Consider the following 19929-nt stretch of genomic DNA (forward strand, 5'->3'; position numbering starts at 1 on the left):
CCTTTAAAGAGTTGTTGTCATTCTGCTAGAATTTGTTATCCAATCAATCTGACCAATCCACCAGCCTCACCACGGTTATCCTTTTGACAGAGCTTTGTCTAGGGTAATCTAGCTTTGTCACCTGTTATCCCTCATCACCTTGAGCTAAAGGTTGGGATCCACAAGTGATCAATCTCATGTCATGCCCATAGGATCATTAGTCTATTCTTAGGTTGACACAATCTCCACCAATCCAGCGCATAGGAAAGAAAAACTCTCACTTTTTGATAGCATATCCTTTAAGTCTTCCATCCACAGGAAAACCAAAAATCTCCAGCCAATCCTCCTTAGGTCTGTCATGTAGCTTTGAATCTCCCTAGGAAATCTTTCATCAACCAATCCAAAATCTAGGCTTAATCCAAATCCAACAATGAGCTTCCGTGTTCATCCATATGCAAGACCCCATCCCCATCAAACTCATCATCAAAGCATGAAGTACCAATCCTATCATGATGTGTTTGGTCGCATTGTCCTTGCTCCCGCCACCTCCTATTCCAATGATGATGAAAATCTTGTTGACTATGACGGGTATATTGAAAGCCTTAGAAACATTCCCCCAAGCATCCCTCAAAATCCAAGAGTTATTCCAAACTATCTAGTCATGCCATCTAATATTCTAGCTTCCCCTCCATCACCCCATCAACCAAGCTTCCAATCTTCCACCCCCATCACACTAGCTATTCCTGTCAATCCACCTCCACCTTCGACACATGAGTCTCCAAGGAATCTCCTAGAGGAAATACAAGAAAAGTTGCCTCCAACAGTCGATAAGCCATGTCATCTAATCCAACCATGTGAAGTAGTCAGTGATGAAGCTTCCCCATCTATAATATCACCTCCATCTCCCATAGCTATCATCCCCATACCATCCATCAAATTTCTTAAAATCCTTCAACTTCCCACAAGCATCAAAATCCCACCACCTGTCAAATCCCTCCAAATCCTATCCACATCGCCTCCAAGCATTTCCCAAATCTCTCGTAATGACCCTTATGCATCCATCTTCTACTCACCCATCTCCACTACTGAATCTCCCATCTATCCATCCACTACCTTTGAAGAATCCATCCCTTCACCTCCTATCGCACCATCCACTCCAAACCAATCCTATCAAGATCCTTCCCAAAAGCATGTTGACATCCCCCAAAGCATAAATGAAGACATCATCGTACCATGTCTTCCATACATAGTGCAGTCACCATCTCCAAAACCTCAAGCCATATCTCCTCCACTACAAGATATCTTGTCATCCCACCAGCTACATCAAGATCCTATCCTTCCATCTCCCCCGCTCCATGCTTCCATCTTACCACCTATCCAAGCTATTCCACCATCTATAATCTACCCTCTTGGTTCACTTACATTCATCCACGGTGGCCCTCTCTCAGTAGAAGAATTAAGAACAGTATCTCCCCATTGCAATACACCTAATAAATCACTTCTACCATTTTCTGCAAGCAAAAAGTTTCCTCAGCTTGTTCAAATGCTCAATCGATGGCATTATCAAGGTCAAGGTTTAGGAACACAAGAGCAAGGAATCAGAGAGCCTATTATTGCACAAAAAAATCTAGGATTTCATGGTCTTGGATATGTATCCAAAGGCTCACCATCTAAAGGTGTTGGTACACCACACCCCTAAACCAAGCCTATCTCCAAGCCCACCATGCCAGCCTCCCATCACTCCTTCAAGAAATCTTATGTCATCCCCCCTCCACCATCTTTGCAACCCAAAACAACCTACCATATCCCCCCTTCATCTGCTAAATCCATTTTGGGTCCCTATGTCCCAAAATCTACCATCCTCCATCCTCCTATCAACCATCATAAAAATCCTATTCCATCCATTTCTATGCAAGATCAACAAAGGCACATATCAGGGCACATCATCCATCATCATCCCCCTACATGCTCTTTCATATCCTCTCCATCTCACAAAGCTTCTCCTAACCATCTTCCCAAAGCTTACCACAACAATGTGAATGCCAACTTCAAAATGCATAAAGCTAAAAATCCATATCCTAGGCAATCATATGTCTATTCTAAAAGACATACTCCAAAAAGGCAAAATCCAATCAAAGAATGCAAAAAAATGCAAAAGCCTATGAAAAGAAAATCCAAAACCATGTGGATCCCCAAGAAAAAAGTTGAAACCCAATGCATAATGGCATCCACCATTGCTAATCCCCCATCTAGTGACTCATGTCCCCCATCTCCTAACTCCATCTTGGGTGCCTATATCCCCAAGCACGCTTCCACAAATCCTCCATCACGCCTGCATCTACCATCTATCCCCCATATGCTCTTTTCACACCCGTTCCAACATGTGCCAATGTTGCTCTTGCAAGCATCCCCATCTTATGCTCCTTTCCAGCATTTTCATCCCTCCATCTCCTACCATCAATCCCATCTAATTTGATCTATTGCATAAATCACACATCTGGTGTACCAACAACTAGCAACAAAATTGAACATTCCAACAACCAGTGAAAAATTCCAAAATAGCCAAAATAGCTGAAGAAAGCTAAAATCATTCCAGCTAAGTCCAAAGTCAAAAAGTCAAAAAAAATAATAAAGAAAAATAAAGCGTCCACTGGTGAAAACTTGGCAATTCAAGCACCTTGGACAAGTACCATGATGAAAACTTGGCAAACAAGCATCATGCATAATCTCGCCATCCCCAGCTTAGCCTATCACCCTCATGCTTTTGGTCATCTCTTGACATCCAACTCCATCTTCCAATCTATCCACCTATCCTCCACCCTCCATCTTCCATCTCACACCATCCACTTATCTCCTGCAGCTTCAACCAATCATCTCAGCTATCATCCATCTCCCTAGCCCCTTCAGCTTTTTCCATCCTAGCTTCAATCCTATCACATCCATCATAAGACCTCCTTCCACATGTTATCTTATGATTGGGGGCACTATATTCCTTGGAGATCTTGTCTTGTCCATCCTCCCTTGTCATTGGTATCTAGCTCTAGGCTATCCTCATGCAAACCCAATGTCATCTCTTTATAATCCTAGCTATCTACCATCCTATCCAGCCATCTCATCTTGCTCCTCTAGCTATCCTTGGTCACAAAATCTCTCATCATCATTGGATGCATCCTACCAAATCCATATCTTTCGCTATCACCCCACCCTTAGCTTTCACATCTTGCACAACATCGAACCATCCCGCTATCCTATCATCCTGAGCTTTTGCCTGCTTGTAACTATCTTTGTTCGTTAGCTTGTACCATATCTTGATTAGCTCACTTGTAAATATCTTGGTCTGTCAGCTTGTACATCCTCTTTAGCTTAGTACCATTGCATCTATCCAGTGTTCGTGTCAGTTCATCCTTGATCAGCATCTTGCACCCATCGCACATCTTGGTTAGCTATTCCAATGCATCTTTTAGCTAGATTTCCTATCACCAAAGTGTTATCTTTCTTAGTTCAGCTTGCCAGACGCATCACTCATCCAAATCCACCAGCTTAGGTGCTCTCCGATAGGTCCTTGGAGGATATAGCTTTCCTCATGTCTGATCTTGGTCCGTTAGTACCTTGTCCTACCCATCTCGTTGGCAAACAACTCTCTTTTGGATTTTCACTTTCTTTTGATTTGGGATCTTCCCTTTTGGGTCTTGAAGCATCTTTTCCAAGCAATCTCCTTGTTCCCTCCTCAAGGTTGCCATGATCTTCCATATCATGGTATGTTGCGAATGGGGCAATTAGAGCGTAAGGTCTTGATCAGGTCTTTAGTTTGTTTTTCTTTTCTGCTTGTGGGTTCTCCAGTGTCGTTTCCACGCTATTTCCTCTAAGATTCATGTGTGATGCTGGGGCAATCCTTGTGTGTTTGTTTTGAGTTAGTTTGTCAGTCCTTTGGATGGTTGGTGAAAAGGCCTTGATGTTCTTGGTAACCTTGGCAATTAACCAATAGTCCTATAGCAAATCTAGTGCTCAACTACATGGTGGTACTTCTCTTTGAAGTATCCCCCCGCTCAAAAAGCTTCAATGGTTTTCCTTCATCTCCATTATCCCCCATCCATATCCAGCATCCGTCTCTCCTACCCCAGCTGATGCATCAGTATCTCTTTGAATCACTCATCACTCTTAGCTTTAGGGATCCACAATCCTAGTCTTAGGGATCCACCAATCCAAATCAACCCACCAAGCCTCATCTTTCGAGATCCACAATCCTAGTCGTAGGGATCTCCGAAACCCATCTTCTGCCAATCTAACTCTTTGAAATCTTGTTACATCAGCTTTATAATCCCCTCATCCATCTCCCTATCCTGGATTCTTTTTTATAGCGCTCCACTCCTTCATCCTCTGCAATCCCTGAGATCTTAAGCTTGCTTCCTCTTGTGCCTCTGATTCTCCCTTTATCATTCTCCCATAGTAAGAGTTTGAGCTAACTAAACCTCTTCTCTTAATCCAATCTAAGTCTCCTTGCTCATCCTAGATTCTTGTATTTTTCAAGAAGCCACCGAGCCTCGCTTTCTCTCCCCACTGCCTTCTTGAGGGGGCATCTCACAGTCCATTCTCTCCTCTTTTGCTCTAGCCTTGGGCATCTTATTTTCTTATCTTTGATGCCATGCCACTTGCGGCATCACATCAAAGAGGGGCAAAATGTAGACACCTAAAAATCCTATAAAAAATAAATTATTTTTTATTTTTTGAAAAAATCCCTAATGACATCATCATTTATTAATTAATTATTTAATTAATTAATTAATTAATTTTTATGCCAGTAAATACCTTTATCTTAATTAAAAATATTTAATTAAGGAATCCCTCCCAAAAATGTTTAAATCTTATTTAAACATTATTTCCTTATTTATTAATTATTTAATTAATAAATTGACCAAAAATCCTAAAATAAATAAAAAATTTATTTTTTGCCCAAAACTTGGCCAATTTCCTTAAGACCAATAACCTCTTCCAAAATCTTCTAATCCTTCTTTAATTTCTATTAAAGGCTAATCCCATCATTTCCTACCCCTAATCCCAACTCAAAATATTTAATTAAGATTAAATATTAATCCTCATGTTTATTAAAAAAGTTTTAATAAATATCTCCTCAACCCAAACCCTTGAAATAAATAAAACTTTATTTATTTCCTAAAACTCTAATGTATCCTCATCCTAAGAAGTTCTAGACTCTTCTAGAAAGTCTTCATCCTCATCCTAGGAAATTCTAGACTATTCTAGAAAGTCTTTATCCTCATCCAAAGTCTAGACTCTTCTAGAAGATGTCTTTAAACCTAATCCTAATCCCCTCTTAACCTTGTCACATTCCCTAAACATGGGTTAAGACTTACTAACCCAAGCCAAAGTTAACAAATATCTCCTCCTTCACCCACCCTCATTAAATGCCATCCACTTGCCTATCCCTAAGCTAATCCTAAACCATCCTAATCCATCCTCTAATCATTTGCACAAGCCTAAACAAGCTTAAAACCTTCCTAATCAAGTCCAAGTCGAAATTGCTCTCATCACCCTCAAAATATCTCAACCATGAAACTTTATGAAGTCCACTAGGTCATAAATGACTCTTACAAGCCCTTTTATTGCTCTTACAAGTCATTATGAGGGTCTTTATGAAGATTTTATCCCTTGAGCCTCCTTTGTTGACTCATCCTTCCCCTTTCCTCCATCCTCTCACCATGTGACATGTGTCATTCCTTGATTGGTTGTAAGGAAGCACAATCCATGTGCTCTCCTCTCATGCAATCTAAGCCCTCCATGAGCTTTTTCCCATCCTTGCATCTTAGCTCTCAATCCCTCAAGCCTCTTGCCTATAAATTGGATCCTTCCCCTTTGCAAAATAACACAATCCATGAAGTAAAGTTATAATGCTATTTTGAGAGCCAAATTCATACTAAAGCCATCTATCCACACCAAAAATCCACAATCATCCATTGAAGCCTTTGGAAGCATATTGAGCATACATCCTATCCATTTAGATAAAGCCACTCAACAAGAGAGCTTCTCATTTAGAGAGCCCATTAATGGCTCATATTTTCAATTGAGAGCTCATCTTAGTCTATCTTGAAGTTTATGAATTTTGTTTAGTTTGTAGAAGCTTTATTTAAATTTGGTTTCTATTAGCATACTAACATTGCTCATATACACTCTTAACCTACGAGCAGCAGAGGCAAACCAAATTAAGTCTAACCAGAACTTAATTCAGGCAAGAAAAACTTACTAATCTACAAACCAAGCAATAGAACTCACAAATCTTATGAATCCATATACTCAGCATTAGCTAAACTACAAAAACTATCAACGGAAATATAGATTAAATGATTAAGAACTTCCAATGAATCCTCCCTTGAATATCCCAAAGCACATCCTACTTTGGTTAATTCATATCCTCATAACAAAGAATGAGACATCTTTTCTTTCCTTCTGTAATTTAGATTTAAAAGAAAGAAACATAGAAGCATCAATTAACTAACTAAATGGAACAAAAAATCGTTGATATAAAACACCCTTCTATTGACTCTGCAACATCAAGTCTATTACATCAACAATTTGCCCCCCTATTGATATTCTCCCCTCTACTCCAGCAATCCTACTTTTGCAAAAAATAAGAAGACCCCTCCCCCCCCCCCCCCCACCCTAGAGTTGGGGAAGAATTTGCAATAAATAATGATGTTCAATGACCATTCAGTTATTCTTCAATTCCAGATCTGACTGTTCGAGTTCTCTAACTCTTCCTCTTTTCACCACTTTTCTTGGCCTTTTATCTTTCTATTAGGTCCACATATTCTTTTCTTTTCGTGGTAAATCTTTTTCTTCAGTTATTAAAATTGACTCTTCAACTTCTTTTCTTTGTTATGATTATATTCTTGATGAGCTTAAATACCACTTCAACATTAAAAATTGGAATCCATTAACAAAATGTTCCCTGGCCCTTCATATTATTATTAACCATGTTGGCATAAATCCCATCAAACTTTGATACTAATAGCTTTGTTGATTGCCTAATCCCACAATACTTCCCTCCTCAACAACTGCTAGTTGGTGTGCCTCTCTAATGGTGGAGAGCCTATGTGCCATAATCACAGAAGTTATCTGCTTTCCACTTCTTATTGTATTTAAAGCCTCTTAACATTCATCTCAGATTCTGCATCCAGTGTACTGCTATCTTCATCTAGCAATAGAATTTTGGAATGCTTCACGATTGCTCTTGCTATGGAAATTCTCTACTTTTGGTCTCCTGAAAATTGCACTCCACTGCCCCATGGAATGCAATTCTGAAACCTCAAATGCTAGACTTGCTATTATATCAATCACATTAGATCCCACATATATGCCTGGAGATCACAGCTTTACAATCATTCTTTATCTGAGAAGATCATCAATGAGAACATGATATCCTTGTCGAGCGGGAACTATCACCTACCCAACATGACGACACTTAAACCAACCACCCAAAGTATGAATGAGAAGGAAAGAAAGAGGGAAACCTAACAAGGATGTCCTACCTATGAAGGACTTAGACCTAGACACAAAACTGACTTGAGGACTATATGACTCCAATATTTCCAAAAAAAAAAGGGTGACTTAAAGTCAGGCAAAAATCTGCAACCCTAAAAATGCTTATATCTTGCACTTTCCATTTTAGGGAAGCTTCCAAAGAACAACTATATTAGGGTTTTACCATTCTCCAAAAAAAAAGGAACCCAATTTTTTTTTGAGATGATACCATGAACCTCATGCATTAGATGGAGACTCGAGTGTGCAGTACTCAATGATCAATTACCACATGTCTTCACATCTTCAACCATCACCAAATCTTCCAAAGATAGCTCTTACGCATCATAGAAATCTGTTATAATCATTTCAGTAATGATCTCCTTACACACAATTCAAGATGTCGACACATGCAAGTGGACTAACACATTAACATGCCAACTAGACATGTACACTCACACTTAATTACATTATTTGTAAAAAATATATTTACAAAAAAGAAAAAAAAAAGAATAGGAATTATCCAAAGTTGAGACACCTTATTCCTAATATTAGTAACATACTCTATTTTTGAAAATTTTCAAAATTGCTTTTGTAAGAGATGTTTTCTGATCATTTGTACATGTATATGTATAATATATGATGCTCCCCCATACATATATACATCATACTTTACTTACTATCTACATATTTCTCATGTCTCTAATATTATATCTTCTATTCTCATCTTCTCCCCCTTTATATCATCATCTCATTTTCTCCCCCTTTTTGACATTAATGCCAAAGGTGTATGCTACATGGTAATACCAAAATGTGACAAGAAATGAGAATGTACCTTTAAAATTAGTGACATTGTCTTGTTCCAATTTTCTTGTAACACCTTGCTTGCATGCAATGCAATCTGCACTTCTACTAATAGCTCCATCATGTGCTTAGCTATGGAGAAGTTATTGTCATGGATGAGAATTTTGGCATGTGTAATGTCTTTCTACAATGCATCCATGTTCAAAATAATCATGCCTTGAATGTCGACAAGTGTATCCCTAATCCTAGCTTCTTCCCTTAATAATTTTTCTTGCATATTAGTCAAAAATATGATCTTTGTGTAATGAGAAGAACTGTAGCTAGGGTCAAGTGACAACTAGTGTGCACTTTCCTTCAGGTCTTCATCTATCTTGGAGATTTTATCTTTGATTTCTTGAGTAAAGATAGATGTATCACATAATTTATTGAATAGAGAAGGAACCAATACTTTTTTTTTGAAATTTCTTCTCTTCTGTTTGCAATAACTTTTCTTGCCCATTCAAATCTTCATTAAATTTTTGAACAACTTCTCTAACTAAACCAAAATAAGTTGTGTACTATCAACCTCAATCTTGAGTGCATCTTCAAGTATGTTCTTTACATCTTCTAGTACTTGGTTTTTTCTATTTTTCTCCTCTTTAAGCCTATGTTGCTTAGCTTTCTTTTGCAATAGCTCACCTACAATGTGCATTTGATCAAGATTCAGAGTAGAGATATCCCAATTCAGGATAACTATATCCTCATCAAGATCAATGTCCTCTTGGGTATGTGTAGGATCATGGTGTACCAAAAAGTGGCAATGTGAAAAAATAGAGTTTGAAAATGTCTAAAAGTGCTTCAAAATCCGCTCTAACTTTTTTTCAACTATCCAGGCACCAAACATGGAAAGTAAGCCAAACCTTATCGGATATCAGATCTCATATTAGATATTTGATAACCCACACAATAATATTATAATAATATAATTATTATAATTATTATACTATACTATAATAATAATACTATTATTATATTATAATAATAATATAATATTATAATATTATAATAATATTAAAATATTATAATAATATTAAAATATTACATTATAATAGTATAATATATTATTTAATATTATATAATATAATATAATGTAATATAATAATAAATAATATTATACTAATATATTATATTAAAATAATATAATATAATATTTTATATTATAATATATAGTAATGTAATATAATATAATATAAAATAAAATATAATGTAATATTATATATATATATAATATAATATAATAATAAAAATGTAATATATTATAATATAATATATAATAAAAAAGTAGTATATTATAATTAATATATAATATATGCAAGAGATATCAGATATTCGATATTTGTGCTATTACATAAAAAAAACATAGACCTGCAGGGCCCTTATTTTGCATTTGTTGGGGCTAGTTTTTGGCGTGGCAATCAAATATACAATATAGAATAAAATATCAGATATTAAGTATTTTTTTTTCTAAACTCATTTTTAACCTAAATTCAATAGATTTTAGCATGATTTAGTTTGTTTTAGTTGAATCTAGGGTTTTTTTGAAAAAAATTGTTAAAATTAAGGATTAAAAAAATATATATATTACATTTTTCAATTCAATAGGAATGGTCGATCAAAATAATGTGACTAAGGCAGGGAATAATATTCCTCGTAACCCCCCACCAAACAATCCAATACCCCCACAAAACCATCCACCAAATGATCCTCTACCCCCTCAAAACCCTCCTTGAATTGAGGATTTGATAAATGAAAATCTCACTGAGTTGAGAGATTTGCATAGAACATATAATAATGTACCCACATTGGCTCTTATGTTATCCATGTTAAACACCATAGTGGATAACATTGAAACCCTTACGAACCAACAAAATGCCGCTCTTTGTTGGCGCAATGAAATGCACGAGATGTTTGATGATGGTTTGGATTATGATGAGGTTGTGGCCCTCAATATAACCAAAGACAATTTGGCAAGCCTTATTGCGAACCCGAAAATGAGTTTACTAGTTAACCGAAGAAAATCTAAACTATCGATTAAATGGTGCACAAATGATGCCATATGTGCAATTTTTTGAGATCGTTGGTGGATGGTCTTTGATATCCCTCCACATAGAAATTTAGAAATACCATTTTACTTCCTTATAAAATTATAATGCCAAATTTGTGTTGAAACTTAAAGTGAACTATTGGAGCATGAAGCCTAACATGGGCATAGGACTAGGAGCTCCTCAGGATAGACCCTCTTCCCAGTGGAAGAAAGCTAGCACTTTTGTCCCCCCCACTAATATCTCCCCCCCTCCTCGAGTGCAACATCCAAATATTATGGCAGAGGCTAGCTCTCAGACCATCAGAGCCATTCATAGGCTAAGTAGCCTAATGATATCTTAGGCTAGGTCAGTCCTGCCTCCTCATGTTGATGATGCTGGTGCCAGTTCATCATCGACTAGCTCATCACACATTTGTGCACCTCACACTTGCATTACGTGCAAGAATATTTTTCTAGGTCCCATTGGTGATCTTCCTGAGTATCATTTTGTATTAGGCAAGGATACACTAGACACATGCGCAAAGGCTATAGACCCTGATGCGAGAGAGAAGGGGGATGCAAAGGCATGGACTCATTCGGCGTTAGTACGTGTATACATTTTTTTGTTATGACATATGCAATTTAAAGTTAATTTTAATAATAGAGTAATTTTAATTTTTAAGCCATAGTGACTTTTACATGTATGTGATCTTCATTCATGTCTAGTTGATGACCAAGGAGGAGCTTAGATAGATTGATGATGCCATGCTCTTGGCCATTTCATTTAGCCTTGAGACATCTACGGTACATTATGTTGTGTTCGGATTTTTTTTTTTTATATTGTAGCATTTATGATTACTAATCTTTCTTTTATCTTGCAGGTACCACCTATTTCGGGGGGACAATGTACGAGGGGTGAGCCAGCACACATTGGCAAAGGAAAGGTAATTAGGTGGTTTCTATTTGAGTAAATATTGATGCATTCTTGTAAAATATTTGTGGTAATCCCATTTAATTACATTCTTTTTTTGTATATAGGGTGTGGGTACTGGCGATGAGCCTATACAGATTTCATGTCGTAGACCATCAAGGATTTCTATTCACACTGAGAGCCCCATTGTATGTATAAGTATCATATATTTTTTATTATCCTCATCTTTATAAATAAATTCAAAACTGATTTTCATGATATTAACAACTACTATTTTGTATCTCATAGGAGACTCCTATTGCACATGAGGTCCTATGAGAGAGTTATGTAGATTTAATGATGTGGCCACTCTCTCCTAAGGAGGAGCCTACAATAGTAAGTTGTAGTTTGAATTCATGATTAAATATGTTATAAATTTAGCAGGCTATGAATTATAATGTTATAGTTTAAATTTTAGATTCATCTGACAAATGTATTTGAATATGTACAACCCACAATCAGAGAGGTACAAGCATTGTCGAGGGCATATGAGAGGACTCCTGACCAGTGCAAGAGGTCAACAAGAGAGATATTTATTATGAAATTTTGATAGTATAAATCTTCATTACAAAAAATATCATTATGTATTTGAGTAATTCAATGCTAGATACAAAGAATCATATAAATTTAGTAGTCTAACTTTGGGTTTTCCATTTTTCTTATGTAGGAGGCATCCAATCCACCTAGTGCAGTGAAGAGGCTGCATTTTGATCATCCACTAGCACCCTAGGATAGTATAGTTGTCGTAGGATGCATCATGAGACATTTTGAGATGGCATGTGCAACGTTGTATACATAAACATTGACATTATACACATTCTGATGGCATGATCAACCACATTTTGTACATGGATCTATGTATTTTGATATATATATTTGAGTACTTTGTCTATGGATACATCTATTTTGATATATATTTTTGTCATTTATGTAAACAATGATATACATATTAATTTAGTATCTTGTATTGTTCATATTTATGGAATATCATTAATTTTGATTATGTTTGTTATATTTGATTCAAATGCAATAATTTTTGAATAATATTTTAACAGCCTTTATTATCAAATTTGGGTGCAATGTATAATTTGAAGTGCTATCATGACATAAACACACTTGTTAACCTCCTACACAAAGTTCAGATAACCCCAAATCTGATTTTAAACTCCACTTTCGACCTTGAAACTAACTCTTGGCTTCAAATGTAATCTCAACATAGTTAAGGACTCCACTCCTCAACCATGGATTATATTCCCAACCACCAAGTCATTCATAGATTCATAATCTTTGATAACTAGCACTTCACTTTGTTACTATCCTCATAATACAACTTTTCAATTTCAACATAACCTCAAAATATCTCAACTTAAGAGACTTGATTGGACAGTTCATCGATAGCCCTCACAAGCTCTGACTTATTTTAGGCCTCAGCATCACCATCCTATAGCATTCAATAGTTCATTGATAGCCCTCACAAGCTCTGAGTTATGACCCTTAGAATATCGACCTCAAAATGCAATTAGAGCACCTTGGACACTCCTCAGTACGGGGGGGCCGCGAATGATGGATGGTCTCCGTGGTCAGAACAAGGATGTCACTAAGGCTTACCCACCCACCTAGAGCTAATGGTGTTGACGATTCAATGCCAATATCAGCAGTTTCAAAGTTATGTTGTGGTGCAACTATGAACTGAGGCACACTGCAAGTTTTGGCATCAAGTGAGATCGCTATTCCGAATCCAAATGAAATGCGATCTCTCAAAAATGAGATAGGTTATTTTAGGTCTCAGCATCACTATCCTATAGCATTCAATAGTTCATTAATAGTTCTCACAAGCTCTAAGTTATGACCCTCGGAAGATCAACCTCGAAATGCACTTAGAGGACCTTGGAGACTCCTCGGTACAGGGTGGCTACGGATGATGGATGGTCTCCATGGCCAAAACAAGGGTATGACTAGGGTTCACCCACCCACCCAAAGCTAATGGCACTAACGATTCGATGCCAAGATCAACGGTTTCAAAGTTACTTTGTGGTGCACCTATGAACTGAGGCACACTATGAGTTTTGGCACCGAGCGAGATCATTGTGCCAAATCCAAATGGAATGTGATCTCTCAAAAATAAGATAGGTTATTTTAGGCTTTAGCATCACCATCATGTAGCATTTGATATTTCATCGATAGCCCTCATGAGCTTCGAGTTATGACCCTCAGAAGATTGACCTCAAAATGTACTTAGAGCACCTTGGAGACTCCACGGTATGGGGTGGCTACAAATGATGGATGGTCTCTGTGGCCAAAAAAAGGGTGTGACTAGGGTTCACCCACCCACCCAAACCTAATGGCACTAACAATTTGATGCCAAGATCAATGGTTTCAAAGTTACGTTGTGGTGCACCTATGAACTGAGGCACAGGGCGAGTTTTGGCATCGAGCGAGATCGCTATGCCAAATCCAAAAAGAATGTGATCTCTCAAAAATGAGATAGGTTATTTTAGGCCTCATCATCACCATCCTATAGCATTTGATAGTTCATTGATAGCCCTCACGATCTCTGAGTTATGACCCTCAAAAGATTGACCTCGAAATGAACTTAGAGGACCTTGGAGACTCCTCAGTACGGGGTGGCTGCGGATGATGGATGGTCTCCATGGCCGAAACAAGGGTATCACTAGGGTTCACCTGCCAATCCATAACTAATGGCACTCACGATTCAATGCCAAGATCAGCGGTTTCAAAGTTACACTGTGGTGCACCTATGAACTGAGGCACACTATGAGTTTTGGCATCGAGCGAGATTGCTATGCCGAATCCAAACGGAATGTTATCTCTCAAAAATTAGATAGGTTATTTTTTTCCTCGACATCACTATCCTATAGCATTTTATAGTTCATCGATACTCCTCACGAGCTCTGAGTTATGACCCTCAGAAGATTGATCTCGAAATGCACTTAGAGCATCTTGGAGACTCCTTGATATAGGGTGACCGCGGATGATGGATGGTCTCTGTGGCCAAAACAAGGGTGTCACTAGGGTTCACTCACCCACCCAGAGCTAATGGCCCTGATGATTCGATGCCAAGATTAGCAATTTCAAAGTTACGCTGTGGTGCACCTATGAACTGAGGCACACTGCGAGTTTTGGCATCGAGCGAGATTGTTGTGCCAAATCCAAATGGAATGTGATCTCTCCAAAATGAGATAAGTTATTTTAAGTCTCAGCATCACCATCCTATAGCATTTGATAGTTCATCAATAGTCCTCACAAGCTTTAAGTTATGACCCTCAGAAGATCAACCTCGAAATGCACTTAGAGCACCTTGGAGACTCCTCGGTACGAGGTGGCCGAAGACGATGGATGGTCTCCATGGTCAAAAAAAGGGTGTCACTAGGGTTCACCTACCCACCCAGAGCTAATAGTGCTGATGATTCGAACAGTTCTTGCCATTAGGAGTTAGATTTTGAAAAGTTGTCAAGAAAATTGCAAAAGTTGCTAAGCAACTTTTTGCAATTTTTGCGCTAAGACAAGTTTTATTGCAAATTTGTTTGCAAATGGACTCTACAAGATCCTAGGGACCCTAATAATGTTGTAAACATCTAGACTTACCTAAAAAATATGGAATTTACCAAAAATTTACTTTACTGGACCAATTGATGGCCAAGGCTTATAGTTGCACCATGGGGTCTTGTGTCCATTACAAATGTGGATGGTCATAGAGAGATCATTAGATCTATCCCTAGACCTTATTACATCAAGAAAAGAAAAATAATTAGGTGCTTTGAACTAGTGTTCCATGTATGATGTGATAAAAAAGTGCATAGAATGGTTAGTGATTGTGCATACCTCATGTATTTGTTACTTGATTTATTTATTTTTGATGAGATGTGGTTGGTATGTGATCAATTAACAAGCTTTCTTAGCATGAGAATTTTTGGATAACCAATCCATTTTCCTACTAATTCAAATGGGTGTGTCTAAGGGCTCAACATGTTTGGGTGATATTGAATCCACATGAAAATCACTTGCTCTTCTAGAGATGCTAAAGGGTATCCAAACTTGTAATAAGATATCCGCAAGCAAATATCTTTCATATAGTTATAAATGCTCTTAAAATTATCCTTATAGCCTTGTATCACATGCAAATATGATTTGTAAGAACTTGTTCAATATATTCCTCTTATAATTCCTTACAAAGAACCTACCAAAATGCAAATTAGAATGTGCAACTAATTTAACCTATCTTTTTCATTATTACAAAAATCACATACAAAAAAAGTTCACATTTTGCATCATAATACATCATAAATCTTAGGAATTCTCCCCAATACCACCCCCCAACTCTTCATGATGTACCTACATTCCAATATCATAAAAAAATTAGTAACTTATTGTATTAAACAAGATAATCATCAATTCATTGAATCAGTATGAAGAAAATAATATAAGAAGTAAATATACCTAGTCAAGTGTTCTAGTAGGGTCCTCTCTCTGTTTTAGGGTCTCTAATAGGGCTTCATGATCAGCATTAGTAATAGTACAAAGTTCTTTTACTTTTGGTCTTCCTTGATGCTTCAACAACTTTACATTTTTTTCTATAATAAGATGTGGATATATGAGAATTATTGTGTGCTTCTAATAGTCTTTGAATGTAGGAATTCCATTCCTTCTAAGCATGTATGTCTGCAGCCATGTTCCATCGACAACCATTGAATCAGTAGGATATGGGAATCCATCATCATCTGTGATTGGTTGTGCAAAGTTTTTGATTATATCTTAGACAATATGCTCACCAATAATGAAATTTCTCATCATTCCCCTGTGGTGCAACCAATGCAAAGACATGTCCTAGCTAGAGTAGATCTGATAGATGGTTATGCTCAAATGAACTTTCTGTCATCATTTCTGATAGAGGGTATGATAGAAAATGGAGTAAGATAATGTGAAGCCCATGTGTCCACCCACTCACTTGACTCACAGTGATCCCAATCACACTAAAAACAACTAGAACAAAAGCAAGCTAGTTGTCATGTCCAAATGGTCCATGTACTAGAATCAGAGTTCTGAAATGAATGCATTTTTTATGAGTCTCTCACTATAGCACAATTTGATCTATCAACTATGGTCCCTTCCTCAACCAACCAAAAGAACCTGTGTACCACTGAATCAAAAGGCCCCCCCTATGATAATGCTAAACTACACCAATCAATAATGCTACGAGCATCAAGAAGCTCTACTACTGAAATCTTCAATTATTCCTTAACTAGAGCTCTCTTCACACATGCCCTTGCTCCATCATGTTCCTCTTTTCCATGGCTAGACTCAAAAAAACTCCAAATATGAGACACCCCTCTCTCTACATGCATCCTACACAACCAATAAAACATACGAGCATTCTTAAATTGACCTGTACAGTTATCTGACCAAATGATATGTCTATCCATAACAATTGCATGCTCATGTAAGAAATCAAAATAATTCTCAAAACAATGTTGCACAAACTTGTGAGAGTGAGATCTATCATCACTCATATAAAAATGATACTCTCTAATAATCTTTAGATTATCTTTCGCACTATCAAGGGCATGTCTATATGTTATGTGAACGAAAATAGCAATATGAATGGAGTTGTAATACTGAGATTGTGTCTCATTTTGAAGTTGCAATGTGTAGTTCTCAGCAAAATCAACAACTGATATAATAGTGCCAATGAGAAAAGTCTCCTTACACATTCTAAATTGTTGATCCAACCACTGAGAATTGTGACTATGTCTTGCATACTTGTAAAAAACATTTTCCTTGAAATTTGAAATAAAACTAGCCACATTGATATCTTTTCCAACCAATTCACATCTAGAGCTCTAACCCCCACTCTTCAATGTGTATTTCACCATTTCATATACATTTTTTTTTCACTATTGTCTTTCCAAGATCTTGTTTGCACCTTATGGAAACATGTGTCAAACTTGGATAAGCTACCACATTTTGAACACTTCTCATTTAAGCAAGCATTTCTATAAAAGAAACAACCATCAACCCTACAACATAAAATTTGATCTAGCAAGTCTCTTGATGATTTTGGAAGCCCACTAGCACCACAATCCTCCAACATTTCTTTACTATGCAAAGTAGAATGGATGGAGCATAATAGTTCATGGTGCATAAAAAATTCAATATGATATTTGCAGCAACATGCATTTCAAATTTTGAGTGGCACACAATAAAATGGCTTCAAAGATTCAAAAGCCCATTGTGATATAGGAAGACTTGGATGACTCTCTCTAAATTGTTTGAACAACATAGTTTGGCTTACCTCCAAATAGTGTTTAGGATGTGGCATGTGGTCTTTGATGCCAATTCTCAACCTTAACAAGTCTTTAGCATTGGGCGATACTCATGACCTAGAGTGCCAAAATTGTGTAATTTCTTCCTTCACATCATCAGATATCTTCTTATCAAAACTTGGAAGTCTCCCACCAAAATGCCATGCTCCATTTTGAAGAGGATAATCAATTTTCTCTAGTTGACTAAGTGCTCTTCTCAAAGTAGTATGATTTAGATTCAAATCAATACAAGTTTGTCTCATATATCTACCCTTTCTCAAATGATGACTTACCAAAGATGTTGTAATAACCCTTCGAGCAACTCTATTATACTTCTCCCTACTATTTTTTCCAATGCTATTGAGAGCACTGAAAAGATTTTTCACAATAATGGCATTTCTTTCCAAAATTTTATTGACATGAATCTTCAATTTGGAAAGCATAGGTCTCATCTTTGGCATCTTTAATAAGTGCATAAAAAGTCGACATTGATCTACCACTGTCTTGTTGCCGAAAAACATCTTATATAATCTTGAAGCCCATAACCAAATGGTTCTTTCTGATTTTTTCTCTTCCAAACTAGTAATAATCATTTCATCAATTTCAATTATCCATTTTGGTGTTTTAGAACCTTCATGTCAATTATAATTAGGAGATACGTAAGGTTCTTGTGCATTAGGTTCTTGTGCATTGTCATGTTCGACATGGTCAATTATGCAATTTGGATTATGATTTGGTAACATTTCATCCTCAAAATTTTCATTCTCTAAAATTTCAATTCTGGCATTATCATTTTCAATAGGCACATTTTCATTCCCCAACTATACATATTCATTATCTGACTTTATGATTTCACATTCGACTAATACATCGTCAACTTGACTGATATTTAACATACCTTGTCTTTTTCTTTAGTGTTCCATTTTGTCCCTTTCCCTATATGCCACAATATCATCATTGGATACCTTCCTTTTCTATTTAGCCTTTCGACGACTACTGCTCCCCATTTAGATGATAATTTTGGACACCTAGGGTTATATTTTCAAACTTTTTTTGTTTGGTTGGGCCCCAAAATGCGACTTTTTGTAAAACATGTGAAAAAAACCTCAAAAAGTGATGTTGTCAGGTCTGCAAGGAAAAGGAATATGTTGGAAAATGATGCTAGTAATATCGGATATCCAATTTCAAATGGGATATCTGATATAAAATCGAATATCTGATATAAAATCAAATATCCAATATGCCCCCTAAAAGATTTTGGAGGGAAAACTGAATATGTGAGTTATAGTTTATGACTTATCAATTATTTGAGTTATATATATATATATATATATATATATATATATATATATATATATATATATATATATATATATATATATATATATATATATAATGTTATACTTATTATAATCTATAAATATAATATATATTATTATTATTTTTCTATACTTTTATTAAATATAATAATGTAATATATATATATATAATATTAATATATATTATTATTATTATTATCTATAATATATTATTATTATGAGCTATGTTATTAATATACAATAATATATTATCTTATTAGTATTATAATCTATAAATATGATATATATATTAATATATATGTCCCTAGGGGTCCTAGGACCCCTAAGGACATATTAGAATGCTTCATATGGGTTGAAGGGAGTCATAGGTCACCTTCGACCCATTAAATGATGACATATGTCCCTAAGGGTCCTAAGACCCCTAGGGACATATTAGAACACTTCGTATGGGTCAAAAAGAGTCATAGGTTGACCTATGACCCACTTTGACCAATTACATGATGACATATGTCCCTAGGGGTCTTAGGAACTCTAGTGACATATTAGAATCATTCATATAGGTCTAAGGTGGTCATAGGTTCACCTATGACCCCCTTATTATAATCGTTCATATGGGTTCACCTATGACCCCCTTTTGACCCATTACATGATGACATATGTCCCTACAGGTCCTAGGACTCCTAGGGACATATTAGAATCCTTCGTATGGGTCGAAGGGGGTCATAGGGTGACCTATGATCCCCTTGACCCATTACATGACAACATATGTTCCTAGGGATCCTAGGACCTGAAGGAACATATTAGAATCTTTCGTATAGGTCGAAGGGGGTTATAGGTCCCTTTGACCCACTCAATGATGACATATGACCCTAGTGGTCCTAGGACCCTTAGGGACATATTAGAATTGTTCATATGGGTTTGAAGGGGGTCATAGGTTGACCTATG

This window comes from Cupressus sempervirens, chromosome 7 (assembly GCF_028749045.1).
Source record: "Cupressus sempervirens isolate cs-2001-9-10 chromosome 7, ASM2874904v1, whole genome shotgun sequence".
NCBI lineage: Eukaryota > Viridiplantae > Streptophyta > Pinopsida > Cupressales > Cupressaceae > Cupressus > Cupressus sempervirens.